Below are 13,352 nucleotides of genomic sequence, written 5' to 3'. Positions count from 1 at the left end.
GTTTTCGAAATTGACTGAGATTTTTTCCATATTAGCGTGAATACGAGCCTGTTTTATATTTGAGAAGAAGCCTCCTCGCAGAGAGCTGCAGGTTTTTTTTATCATGATAATTACACCCAAAGAAAATTTAGGTATCTATTATTTCAACTGCAAAACATGGAAGCAAATGTCAGCACCAAAACACGAAACGGCATAACTCTGACAACATAAATGTGTTAGGGTCGCTCATACACACTCACGGCACTCCTTCCGGCAATCCATTAGAAATTCTCCAGAGGAATGTTTACGAAGCGAATGTACGGTTAAATAGTAGTAGTCTATCACCATTGAGCTAATCCACAACCATTTAATTTTCGAGGAGGTGAGTGCTTCAGAATATTTCGTTGGAAAAGCGTGTTTGTTTTCTATATTTGCTAGAGTTTATTTATACGAACTGGATGCCTCTGCAAAACGTTTTTCTACAGGTCGTGGAAGACCTCACAGCGATTAACATAAGATTTCTCAGAGCATCAATCATAACACTTTGTTTTTTTTTATTGTTCTGTATTTTAATGCAAGCATATCTTTTAATTATATGATAGTTTCAAACTTGAAGTCATTAAATCTCTTTCGACTTTTCGGATGAATAGTAGAAATAAACACTCAGCCATTTATCCGATTCATCAATCCTCACAATTACATATCGCACCCCTCATGCTAGAAGCATGAATGTGCAAATTTTCACTTTTCTTTATCAGCTGGTTGGATACCTTATTTTGCTACCTCAGTTCTGCCTGAAACGCGAATGTGTATCTCCATTGGAACACATGTTACAAAACATTTTTGGAAAACAACTTCTAAGTAGTAACACGAGTAGAGGAAGCATTCAAACGCCATATCCTTCATTCTTTTTTCCCAAGGACATTGCACACTCGTGCTTCTAGCATGACGGGGGACTATATCCAACATCTCAATAGTCAGACCCGCGCGGATATCATCGGTTCTAGCACGTTATATCTAATTAAAAGCGGGGCATTCGATTTTACGTGGCCGTTAGTATAGTTTGTAAAATGTGTTGCACACATAGTTTGCAATGTCTTAAAAATGAAATTGTTTTTTTGGGTTAAGATCCTTTTTGAAGGAAAAAAAATTCAGTTTCCAAAATCTTTGGCTACGCTATTTGTCTAATCATGGCACCAGGCGTCGTTGATTAACGCATTTTTTTAGCTCTTTCGCAGGATGGCACCATTGCAATACAAATTAGCCAACACTGTTGAAATTAGATTTTCTCCTCTGATCCAGTTTCAAGTTTTCTGATTAAGCTTCCGTTCTTTCGACAATCTTCAATTTCATTATAATATTACTCTCAATGCTTAACATCGGATCTTGGGAAATTTCATAGTCATTGACAATTTAGGTTTGCTTGCTTTTCACTGCATCTAAAACATTTAATTTTTTGCTCAAAGTCAAATCCTTCTTTCTTTTTTTTCCGGGTTCATTTTTTTTCTTATTTCAAGATATTGCATGTCTTTTGTGCAGATTTTTTGAAATTTTTACTTTTACCGAGAAAAAGTCAGAGTCCTCTACTTGCTCAATAGAGAACAAAAATACAATTAAATAATTAAATGTATTGAAAACGGAGCTCAAACGATTCAATCCCCAGAGTCTTGGTTTCACATATCTTAACTGCCAACATATTTATTACGCATTTTAAATGTTTTATCTAATAAAATTATTATGTACTTAGAAGTTACTATATATTTACAGTTTTCGTGTGAATTATAATATTCGATTGAAGGGAGGAATGTTGTTTATCATGATCAAATATTTATTAATAAGATAACTTTTACATTGTCTCTATGGGAAAAATTTTGGATCCAGAAGATTTTATCCGTCTAAGGGCGGTATTCACCGACATGATTTAAACTGTAGTCACAATTTTTGGATAAGAGATCAACACAGATTGGTCAAAACCCTGAATTTAACCAATCCGTGTCGATCTCTTATCAAACAATTGTGACTATAGTTTAAATCACATGTCGGTGAATACCGCCCTAAGCGGGGTATCCCTTACCAGATAAAGCGGGACCGACTATATTTTTTCCCATGGTTTATACATTCCAGCTAAAAGAGTTCCGTAGTTCTATAAATCAATCTAATCACATATCAACTACATCACATTGACAACAAAATCTAGAAAGGCAATACAATATTCTAGCAAGACATGTCTCAGTATCTTTTGAGGTACATTCACTATTGAAAAATCCCATACGAAGAAAATAAAACTTTTACATTAAAACGATATCTTTAACCGAATCCATCAGTAAATAGCTCTTACGACTCGGTTTTTATATGAAAGTATTTCAATCATGTCACAGCAACTCAATAACATAAAGCGAACAACCAATTCAGAGCCTTTTCTCTAAATAAATCATAACTTACAGAAAAGAAAAAAAATGAATCGAATCTTCAAGAAACTTTTTAATACTTTTTATTACAATAGAACAATATAAGCATTTTTTTTCCTTATTATTATTATTATTACTATTATTTAGAATAAAAAAATATATACAGATATATAAGAAAAATACGTATTTCTTTTTCTCATATTGATCGATCGAACGAACTCAAAACGGGAAACGATGCTATTGGAAGAACATTTTGTACCTCAAAGGCCTGAAGACAATAAGTTACATCCTTTGGGAAAGAAGAAACATGGAAGAAAAGTTTATGTCCCATTGTTGTTGTTGTTGTTGCTACTGTACTACCTAAGAAAAAGAATAAGAAAAGGCGGACCAAAAGCATTTGTCATGTATGAACGAATAAGAAAGGAAGAACTTAAAGAAAAATCGACTCATTTTTCATCGCGATGAAAAACGCTTTTTTTACTTCTCTTCCCAAAAAAAAAATTGGAATAAAAATGTTTCTCTCCTTCTCTAAAAAAAAATATATATATATATATATCATTGTGTTTGCGAGTTTTATTTCGTGTTTTTATTACTGGAAATAAAACTTTAATAAAGGGAGTAAAAATGTTAAAACATTGAAAGAAACAAACAAATACAAATAAAGTGATTCAGCTCTTGTTACTTCTTCCAGAATAAACTCTTTAAGAAAAATGGCTGTCTCTTTCTCTTAATGTAATTTTTTTTCTTCGTATTACTCATGTATATCTCTATCTTTTAGATAATTTATTTATGAATTTTATTCACTGAAATATTCAAGAAAAATGATAAAAATAATTGATTATTATCGTGTTTTTTAAGTTATTTTTATGTGAATTATAGGATTTGAATCCAACTTTTTATGCTCTATAGAATTGCCCCCCCCCCAAATTCTTGAAATTTTAAAATTAGAATATTATATAGAATTATAATATTATATAGAATATTATATAGAAATAATTAATTATATATTGAAAATATCGTTCGTCGAAATATTTTTTGTAATATCGAATACACGTTGAGGGGATATTTGATGAGAGTAAGGGAATGTTATTCGATATTCAATGTTGTAGACTAATAGTATTTATCGTGTAGTAAAAGAAATGATTGTGTTCATTATTGATGGGTTCAAGAACGATATAATTTTCAGAAATAATAGATTTCAGTGTTTTATTTGGATCGTGATTCAACTCAACGAATAAAGATTGTTCTTTGGAATAAAATTTGAAGTGAAAGTTTTATTTAAGTGGTGCATTCTTTAATCCTGGGAAAGTAGTTAGAAAAACGGTTCGTTTCATGAAGAGTGTCACGGAAGAAATGGAAATTCAGCATTTGATTTCAAAATGAAATGAACATGGGAAAAAATAATAGAAGAAATATTGAACTGACTTTTCATTCTCCCAATATGATGATTGGGGGGAAAGTACAGGGAACAAAAGTTATGTATAAATCCAAGTCAAGAATTGTCAACTTGATAAATTCAATACAAATGATAAATTATAACGAAAGAAATTGACTCCATAAAATTAGAATGAAAATGTGTCTACACATCTATAAAAGAAATTTCAAACTTTTTAAAACCCATCTCTGTATACCTATTCTTAATTTGTATTTTAAACCATAAAAAAATGACAGAAGAATCAAGAATTTTAAATATCGATAACTTCACAAATGTTTATTTCATTGTTACAAAGAGATTTCCCAAAAAATGTTTTTTCGGTACAATAGATGAAGTCATAAATTTTTTACAACGTGTATAATTTTTTTTGTGATTGGGGCCATTTTTACTAATGAGAGCTTCAATTCACATTTTTTCCTCTAATGAAAACTACAGTATGAAGCTCCCTGTAATGAGAAGCTGCAGTAAGGGCGATGAAAAAAGTACTATAGAATTTGAGAAGTGATACGGCATACCAATGACAGAATAGAGAAATTTTATAAATTGTAGAAAATCTAGAATTGCGTGAAAGTGGGAAGTGTTTCACCTTAAGTTTTCTGAGTCACATTCTAAGAAGAAAAACTGTTTTGGGCTCCTTTGGGAGAAGGAAAACTGTTTTGGGCCGCACTCGAAATGCAAAGAGCAGCTGATGAAACCATTTCGAAGTCAAATTTATAATCCAAAATTGAAAAAATGAGCAAAACTCTTACTTTTCATGTTTGTGGCAGATTATACTTGAAACCTACCTGAAATAGAATTAATATGGGGCCATTCAAGTATTACGTAAGCAAATTTTTAGCCATTTTTGACCCCCTCCCCCCCCCATTGTCAGAAAAATTTCGTCATCAGCTCTGCCCCTCTGAATCCAACTCATATTTTCATAAAGGGTGGTTGATGACGTAAGCATTTTCCAAACCCCCCCCTTCCCCTTGTTATAAAAAGTCAGCATATCGGAAACTCCCTCTCCTCTCATCGATGATGGCGTAATACTTGAACGGCCCCTATATGAGAGCAATATTTATTTATTTATGTAAGTTTGAAATTGCTTGTTGCGCCGCGGGTTGAACATCTGAACATCAACGGTGTGAAGTATAACCAAAGAACAAAAAAACATGATGTGTGTGTGTGCGTGATTGGATTTGCCGCGCACACAGTTCCGCACCAGATTCAACGTCTGGGAATGAACAAGGAACGCGCGCGTAAATAAATTCAGAGTGATGATCAATGGACACCAACGTCGTGCCAAAAAATTTCGCTTGTTATGTGAAGTTACAAGGTCTTTTCACACAACAGATTCAACTTTGACAAGTTCTTTAATTCATTCTAGAAAAGAGCGAATGGAGTCACATTTTCAAAAGGAATGCTTCAATTTTTCTTCTGAAACTGTCTTATGCAATGAATAAACTAAATAAATACGGACTTGCAATTTAACATAGGAGAGAGAGAATTTTGAGACGGTGCAATTTCGTGAGATGTAACACTCAAGGTACAGGGAGATAAAGCTGTTACTTTTGAAGTTTACTTTGATCGATATTCTTTTTTAACATATAAATTCATACAACCATTTAACGTACAAGCTCTTGACGAAAAACTTGGATTATCTCTATTTGACGAATTGGCAATAAATCTAGTAACCTTGTGCTAACCTAACCGCACGTTAGAAAAAAAAAAGAAGGGGGAGAGAAAAAATATATATATAAAAGGAAAAAAAAGTATAATAAATAAGGTAATAAGAGCTGTTTTTTTAGTCCCCTTTACCCTCTTTTCCTTCACATTACGGGCTCTTTTCCGCTCTTACATGTATAGTAGAAAGATGCATTATATGCATGAGGAGAAAATCATTAACAGGAGTATAGAAAGAATGTAGGGAAAGAAAGAGCAGCATCCATAGATAGTATTATTATAAAGCTTCGCGATGGTGAAATGATAGGAAAGAAACCACAGAGGAAATTGTTTGAATTTATTCCGCTGGTGTTTGGAGGTGATTAATTTACGTGTAATCGTAAAGAGGTTAAAGTTGTTTTTTTTTTTATTAAAAACTATAATTTATCATTTACCTTATTTTTGGGTAGCATAATTTCTATAATTTCTTGTAATTTCTATATTCTTGTAACTTTGTATATATTTCTCTCATGCTTCATCTTGCTTATAATCTGAAGCTCTGTATATACATATTTTTTATAGTATTGCAGTATTGTATTTTTTCAACATAATTTTTCATTTGTCACTTTTTCGCCGAGCATGTTTTTTTGAGAAGGCAGGCGTCGGGAAGCAAGGGTTAGCATTTTTAATGAAATAAGGCATAGCCACCCTTCAGAAACTTCTACTCTTTTCGAACCATGCATGGGCTTTCCTCCGATGACGACCCACTGCATAGGTTCTATTTCACTCTCATAAAATTCCATCTTGTATTCATTTTTTCTTCAAATAATCTCCTTTTAGTATATATATATATATGTATGTATATATATATATGTATAAAGCACTTTGTTTTACCTAAATTAGTGTTTCTCGATTGGAGTTCCGCATAACCTTATGGCTTCCTTAAACATCGCTTCGGGTTCCGTGGGCAGTTATGATATGCTGTGTAATATATAAAATAGTTATGATGATGTTGTAGAAAACATAAGTGTTATTTCGAGGGTTCTGTTACACACGGACATTGTTTGATAGGCTCGCTAGACTATTATTTTCCAGATGATTTATAAAGCATGCATGAACGGATTTGTAGAATGAGAATTTGAAGGGTTTCTAAAGGCATCGATACTTCTTGAAGGCTTCATAGATCATTAAAATAATCCTAATTAGTCCTTAAAATACGGCTGTTTAAAGAATTCCTTGGATTGCGCAGATTGCTTGGTCCCAGAATATGGTAAAATTGATATACTGATATGTCCCTTTGAATATAGGTATTGTTTCACGGATCATGTAATTCATTTCAAGAAATCTGTAAGGGCATACGTTGGGAAACGCTGATTTGCATGACAAATTTAATATGTTACGAGTGACAAGAAAAACCGTAATCTATATACCATGATAAATGACAATGACATTTTCTGATCGTAAAATCTAATCGAAATCACCCAAAATCGGTTGTTTTCGTGCATACCATCTCCTGTCTTTTATTGTCGATTCGTGTGGAAGAAACTCCAATAACGCAGTTCCAACGTGATTATACAATACAATAAAATATATGACAGCGAATACGATCAGTGATGTGCCGTCAGTTGTTTCACCCACGTCATAATTCATCGTTTTTATCACCTTTAATGTATTTTATTGGAACATTTTAGACATTTGTATCCATTTTTTTTTTCGATCATAAAATTCATAGTGATATTTTATCACTCTAACGACTGTTTAAAACAAATTACCCGCGTTTCGTATGCCTACAGCAATCGCGCTAAAGCAAAGTGCGTGGATGTGTGTCATTTTTCACATTCACATATATGGAAATGTACCAAATGTTCGATATAAGTACATACGCAAAGTAATTCTTATACACCACACTACAACGGGTATCCTCGGGATCATGAGGACGAAACACGCAAGATGAACGGACCGGACTGATGGTGTTGAAATCGGTTTCTAATACGAAGTTTTATCACGTACGTCATTGAAATTTCGAAAAATATTTCTGCTTCTTTTCTTCTCTTTTAGCATCTGGTCTCGTTCAGGAAAATAACTGAAGATGTTTCCTGATGCAAGACACGCTTCCCATACGGAATATTTTAATGTTTTATTAAAGAAGGGGTTTTTTCTCTCCTGGTTTCTGTCTTGTGTGAGATCTTTTTTTTTATACATACTCTTTCCTAGTTTTCCGGATTCAGATAAAAATAATAGAAAAGAAATGGGGGAAAAATAAAATACTAAATGCATTCAAAAGAGTACGCAAAAGAACTTCCGAAAACATTTTTTTCCGACCGTTACCATGCTTATAACATAAAAGGAAAATAGTAGGGGGATCTAAGAAAATGTCAAACACACATTCATGTTCGCCCATGAAACGCTCTCACGTAAAATGTCTATAAGGAGTTTTAAATCTCATGTAACATTCATGTTTGAGGAAGGAACCAGCATCTATCGCCATGTCGTATTAGTGAAAAAGTGAGCATGAGAACCTAAGTATATATCGCCGTAATACGAGTAAAAACAGACACTTGTATATAATGTTGCTGTATACTCATTGTAATTTTATGCGTCTTTATTTAGAAGATGGCGCGGCTTGTCGCGAGAATTTTCTCTACATAAGAATAATTTTCTGAATTCATTTTGAGAACATTGCGTATTTTTATTAGACCCGGGGTTTGTGGTCCACGAAGAGATCGGTAATAAAATGACGGGTATTTTTCAGAGTTTTTCTTCCTTTTAAAACACTTGTTAGTGTTACACCGAATACCCGTAATCACTTCTATTTTCAGTTTTGTGAATGTACAATCGCATTTTATGGAAGAAGTCCTGTAGTAAGTGTCAGTGCCATTTTTTTTTAATTTTTACAATTACTTACTGGATTATATTACAGTAAAATATGTTGTCCGTCATTCGTTTAACCGTCGCGTCAGTTTCTGTTATCCGTCATCGTCTGAAAGAAATATACGGAAAAACCAGCCCAGGTTTTAACGTCCAAAAACTTCAGATCAGTACTATGGTCTGTGAAAATGCCACCGGCAATCATAGATTACCCCTGCTTGTATGCTTGTAATTGATAAATCCGAAAAACCACGTGCTTTCAAAAATTTAAGTATGGACGCAATGCCTATGAACTATTATGCCCAAGAAGTGCTTGAATGGACAAAACATTTTTTTTTTTTTCAGAATTTCTCCACAGCGTTTTCGTGCCTCAAGTTAGAGCTCATATGGCCGTAAAACAGTTGCCGCAGGAGGCACTGCTGTTAATGGATAAACCCCTCTTGCGAACTCAAAAGTTATGATGGCAAAATAACATGCCTCTTTCTCCCAGTGAATGCATCTCCACTTATCCAGTCTATGGACCAGGGCATAATTGAAAATATGAAATGACGTTACAGAAAAGCTTTTATCGAAGGCTCGCTTTCATCTGATGATGCCATGACTTTTAAAGCATTTTGGAAGAGATACAACATAAAGAACGCTATTTTCAACATCGCCACTGCTTGGACGGATCTTATATTGATCGTTTGTAAAATTAAATACAATATGTATGTATTATTCATTCAATTTTTAAAAGGATTTTATTTTTCATTTTCGTGCTAAGCCCGCAGTGAAATCACGTTACTGTACATATGCTGAGAGATTTCTGTTATCCGGCTATTCGGTTATCCGTCACAGCCCTGTGTCCGTACGGTTAGGATAATCGAAGTTTTACTCTGTATTATTACTTATTATTATTGTGTTCCCAACAACATTACACAGCTCTTCAACTGAACTAATGCAATGTTCTGAATGTCATTCAAACGAGCCGTGACCATTGTGGGTGAAAGGTTCTTTTTTCTGGTCTTGAGTCCTTTTTTACTCTTTTTTTTTCTATTTCTTTCGTTTCAGATAAAAATGATGGAAAAACGTAGGAAACAATAAAATACTAAATGCATTTTCGAAAGATTACGCAAAGTAACTTCCAAAAAAACATCTTTTCCATCTTTACCCCATGCTTATAACATAAAAGAAAATAGTAGGGGGATCTAAGAGTATGTCACACACAAAAATTCATGTTTGTTCATGATACGCTTTCACGTAAAATGTCCATAAGTTTTAAATCTCATGTAAGATTCATGTTTGAGGGAAGAAACAGTATCCATCGCCATGTCGTAAGTACCTTATGGCGTATTAGCGAAAAAGGAAGCTTCGGAATCTAAGTATATATCGGCATAAACATTTCTACAAATAGACTGTTGGTAATAGGAACAAGATATACATATATACGTATTATAATTCATGCTTGTTTATTCGGAAAAATAGTGCACCTGGGATTGGAAAATCTTCTCTGCAATTTTTTTTTTCCCCTTTCTGAATTCATTGAAAACATTGCGCGTTTATATCAGACGGTTTTGAAGAACCATACAGTAAAAAAAAACAGTAAACTGGATGTTAGATAGAGATGCTGATTTTTCTGAAATAAAAATTCATACAAGGATGACGTCACTCTTCGCTACCATACGAAGGTTTTTTAACAACTGGCTATTGCGAAGATATATTTCGGAAAGAGAGAAAATTCAACTGCCATCTGGTGTCGCCATCTGGTGGCAACGTCAGCAGTTGTGAGCTTGGCCTGAGTCTGGTCCGGCCGTCCATGTACGGTCCCTTTCAGTGTACACGAGCTCCAAGGAAAGATTGAGAGATTCTGTGCCTCTGTAGTCTAGTGGTCTAGGGCGTTCACCCTGAAAGTGAAAGGACGTGGGTTCGATTCCCCGCAGGGGCAGTTGAATTTTCTCTCTTTCCGAAATATATCTTCGCAACAGCCAGTTGTTAAAAAACCTTCGTTAGAAAAATTCATGTTTACGGGAACTGGCACCCACGTCATTCCGGACGAGTGCACTACTACTACGCTATGGCATATGCCTGAATTTTCATGTTATGTAAGTATCGTGTTGAAGGTATGTCTGCTGTCTGCGGAGACACGCTTTTAAATGGGAGACCGGCTCGTATTCAATTCTCTTAGTTGGAAAACCGGTGAAAAACATCTTCGAATGACTACCCCTATGCCGCAAATAGGGTATATCAGTCCATGACGATACCCCATACTACCGCACCGTGGCTTCTAAAAGGCTACTGCACATTTCAGTATGTAAAAATGTATGTCACAAATGAGGGGTTCGCAACCATAGTGGACCAAGTCCATTTACCTTTATTACGGACAGTAACACCTTAAAGTCTTTGATAGTCAAGGTTCATTCAGGTTCGAGTGATGAATAAGAACTAAATATGTCAAAGTTCAGAGTTAAACTATCATTTTTTAGTGCCCTGTTTTTACAAAATTTGTAAGAGCAGGGCTTTTACAGAAACTTTTAAGGTGATGAAGATAAATGGATATGGTCTACTATGGTTGCAAACCCCGCAAATAAAAAACACCCATAATGACAGAGGTGACAATATTTCATTGGCGAAAATAAGCAAAATTGAGATCTTATTAACGAAAATACACGAGACATCGCCAATTGTCTCCAGAAACACGTTTCCATAAGATATCAAAATCACCAATTGATACCGAAAATTTTCTGTAAAATTATCAAAATGCTACTGGAAATCACAGTGAAAGAAAATTAGAATTTAGTTCATAGTAAAAACGTTGAACATTCAATACAGTATTTATGTAAATAACAAATACAAAAGCCACAACACAGACACAATGCCCAAAGTGGTCGCTAAAAAAGATGCCCATAAAAAATATGGATATGGAATACATATCTAACTATACCAAAAATACAGCAACCCAATGAAAGCAATAAAAAACCAATAACTATGATAAAATATAAATACAGGGTGATCCAAAAACATGGGGAAAAGTTTAAGAGGTTATAGTACACATCAATACAAACAATTGTCTTCAAAGAATGCATGGTCTAACATAAGACGCAAATACACTAGCGCGTTTCGAAACGGCCGCATCCCCAAACGTTAAAACGGCATTCTGTTGAAATTTATCGGCCGAAAAAGAACACCATGCATGCAAACGTAAACTGGAAGAGAAGAAGAAACCGTATGCAAATTTGTGTCACATTAAATAAAAGGCGCGGATGCCAGCCCTGTGAAGTTATTCCAGCGTGCAACCGCGTTCAAACAGTTGTAACGTACGGGATAATGACACACTTTAATTATACCGAGTCCGCACTGTTGTTGTGACACACTGTATTCTCACGCTCAAAACTGGGAAAGTGTAATTTTCAGACGTCTTTTTTTTATACGTGCATTTTTCAAATTGGTATCATACCTGTACGACGGATAGTTTATGAGGTAAAGGCCGCATTAACCCTTACAAGACACCCGGTATAATAATATTAGCATATAACATATATTAAAGATCTTTACTCTGAACGGGAGAGCGGTTTTAGTTTTGAACAGAATATGTTGTTTTGATATCGCGAGACTTTACTACCTTTATAAGAATGTGCGGAAATTTGGCTCCATCCCAATTCAATTATGCGTATCTCAACATTCTGTGTATATCTCTCATCATTCGAGTGGATAAGAAATACGAGATAGATGTTCGGATCCAAGATTGCCTTCTATAACTCACTGCTTTTGGTTACGAAATGACAAAAGCCTATCTGTCACCAAATTTGCATTCTACATATTTCCATTTTATGTTGAATTCTTCTATTCCTAAGAATACAAAGTAGGCAAGTTTAACAGCGAAATGCAAATTCTGTAAAGGATCGGGTTCCGAAAAAAAAAAAAGCTGTAAATTTTTTCTCATATCTTGGACCTTTTTTTACGTGCGTATTTTCCAGCATTTTTTTTATTTTATTTTCTTATACTATTTTCTCGGAATTCATTTCCAGAATTCGTTTTCTTTTATAGTTTATATATAAAAGAACAAAAATTCCTTTCAATATTCCTCGTCGGATCATGATATAAGAATCGTTTTGTTATGACCAGTGATGCAACATACAATAACGCAACAGAAGTTTCTCTCAAGAAAGCCATTTTTTTTATATCAATTAATTTTTCTTCGGAAATCATAATGATGATCACTTTTCTCATTCAAACATACTACTACGTTCTGAAAGTTCCGAGACATATTTTATTACGGAAGAATGAATAGAGATAGAAGCTGTTTATTTGGTGTTCCACCGAAGTAAATACCCTGTGCATCTTTGCCATTGTTCATGCAGAGAGGTAAATGCGGATTGCAAGCCTTTTATTGTCAGATCCTCCAATGCTTTCGTCGCTGCATGTTTTCGGAACCTGAGAGTAGTTGCCCCTTAAGCAAAGTCTTTATCCGAGCAAAAAGATAAAAGTCAAATGGAGCAAGATCAGGGGGGGAATAAGCTAGTTATAAAAGTATCTGAATTCTATGTTTTGACAAGTCATCTGACACCAGGACGGACCTGTGTGTCATCGCATTATCGTGATGGAGCACCCACGACTTGGCCTTTCAAAGATCTGGTCACTGGCGTCTCATCCAATCATGCAAACGTTTCAGGACTCACAGGTCCCTCCTGGTGTCAATGATTGCCTGTCAAAACATCACATTTTGTTATCTCCACGCTTATAAGGGACAACGATTCTCAAGTTCCGAAAAAACGCAGCGAGCAGCGACGAATTCACCGGAGGGATGTGACAAAAAAAAAAAAGAAAAAGAAAAAATGCTTGCAATCCGCATTTGTATTTTTGTATAAACTGCTTGCACGGGTAGTTACTTCGAAGGAAGCACCAAATAAATAGGTTCTATCTATATTCAACATTCCGTAAATAAACTAAATTTCGCCATACCTATCTTCATATTTAGCTATTTTGAACGTAGTAGTCTATATATATTTTTTCTTTTCAAGCTTTTCCTTTAGCATTTTCAAATT

The 13,352-nt window shown here is 34.5% G+C and overlaps 1 non-coding gene across 1 annotated transcript; it reads left to right on the top strand.

Annotated features, from left to right (window-relative positions):
* Window positions 1-10,181: 10,181 nt before the first annotated feature.
* Window positions 10,182-10,255, top strand: TRNAS-UGA (transfer RNA serine (anticodon UGA)). Its single transcript has one exon. It is a non-coding gene; the product is annotated as a tRNA-Ser (tRNA).
* The last annotated feature ends 3,097 nt before the right edge of the window (window positions 10,256-13,352 follow it).

The sequence above is a fragment of the Pholcus phalangioides genome, unplaced genomic scaffold (assembly GCF_987345545.1).
Source record: "Pholcus phalangioides strain wild (caught in Gottingen) unplaced genomic scaffold, Ppha-v1.0 ptg000013l_1, whole genome shotgun sequence".
Classification (NCBI taxonomy): Eukaryota; Metazoa; Arthropoda; class Arachnida; order Araneae; family Pholcidae; genus Pholcus; species Pholcus phalangioides.
The sequence above is the reverse complement of the archived record's forward strand: the minus strand, read 5'-3'. Positions and strand labels throughout refer to the sequence as shown.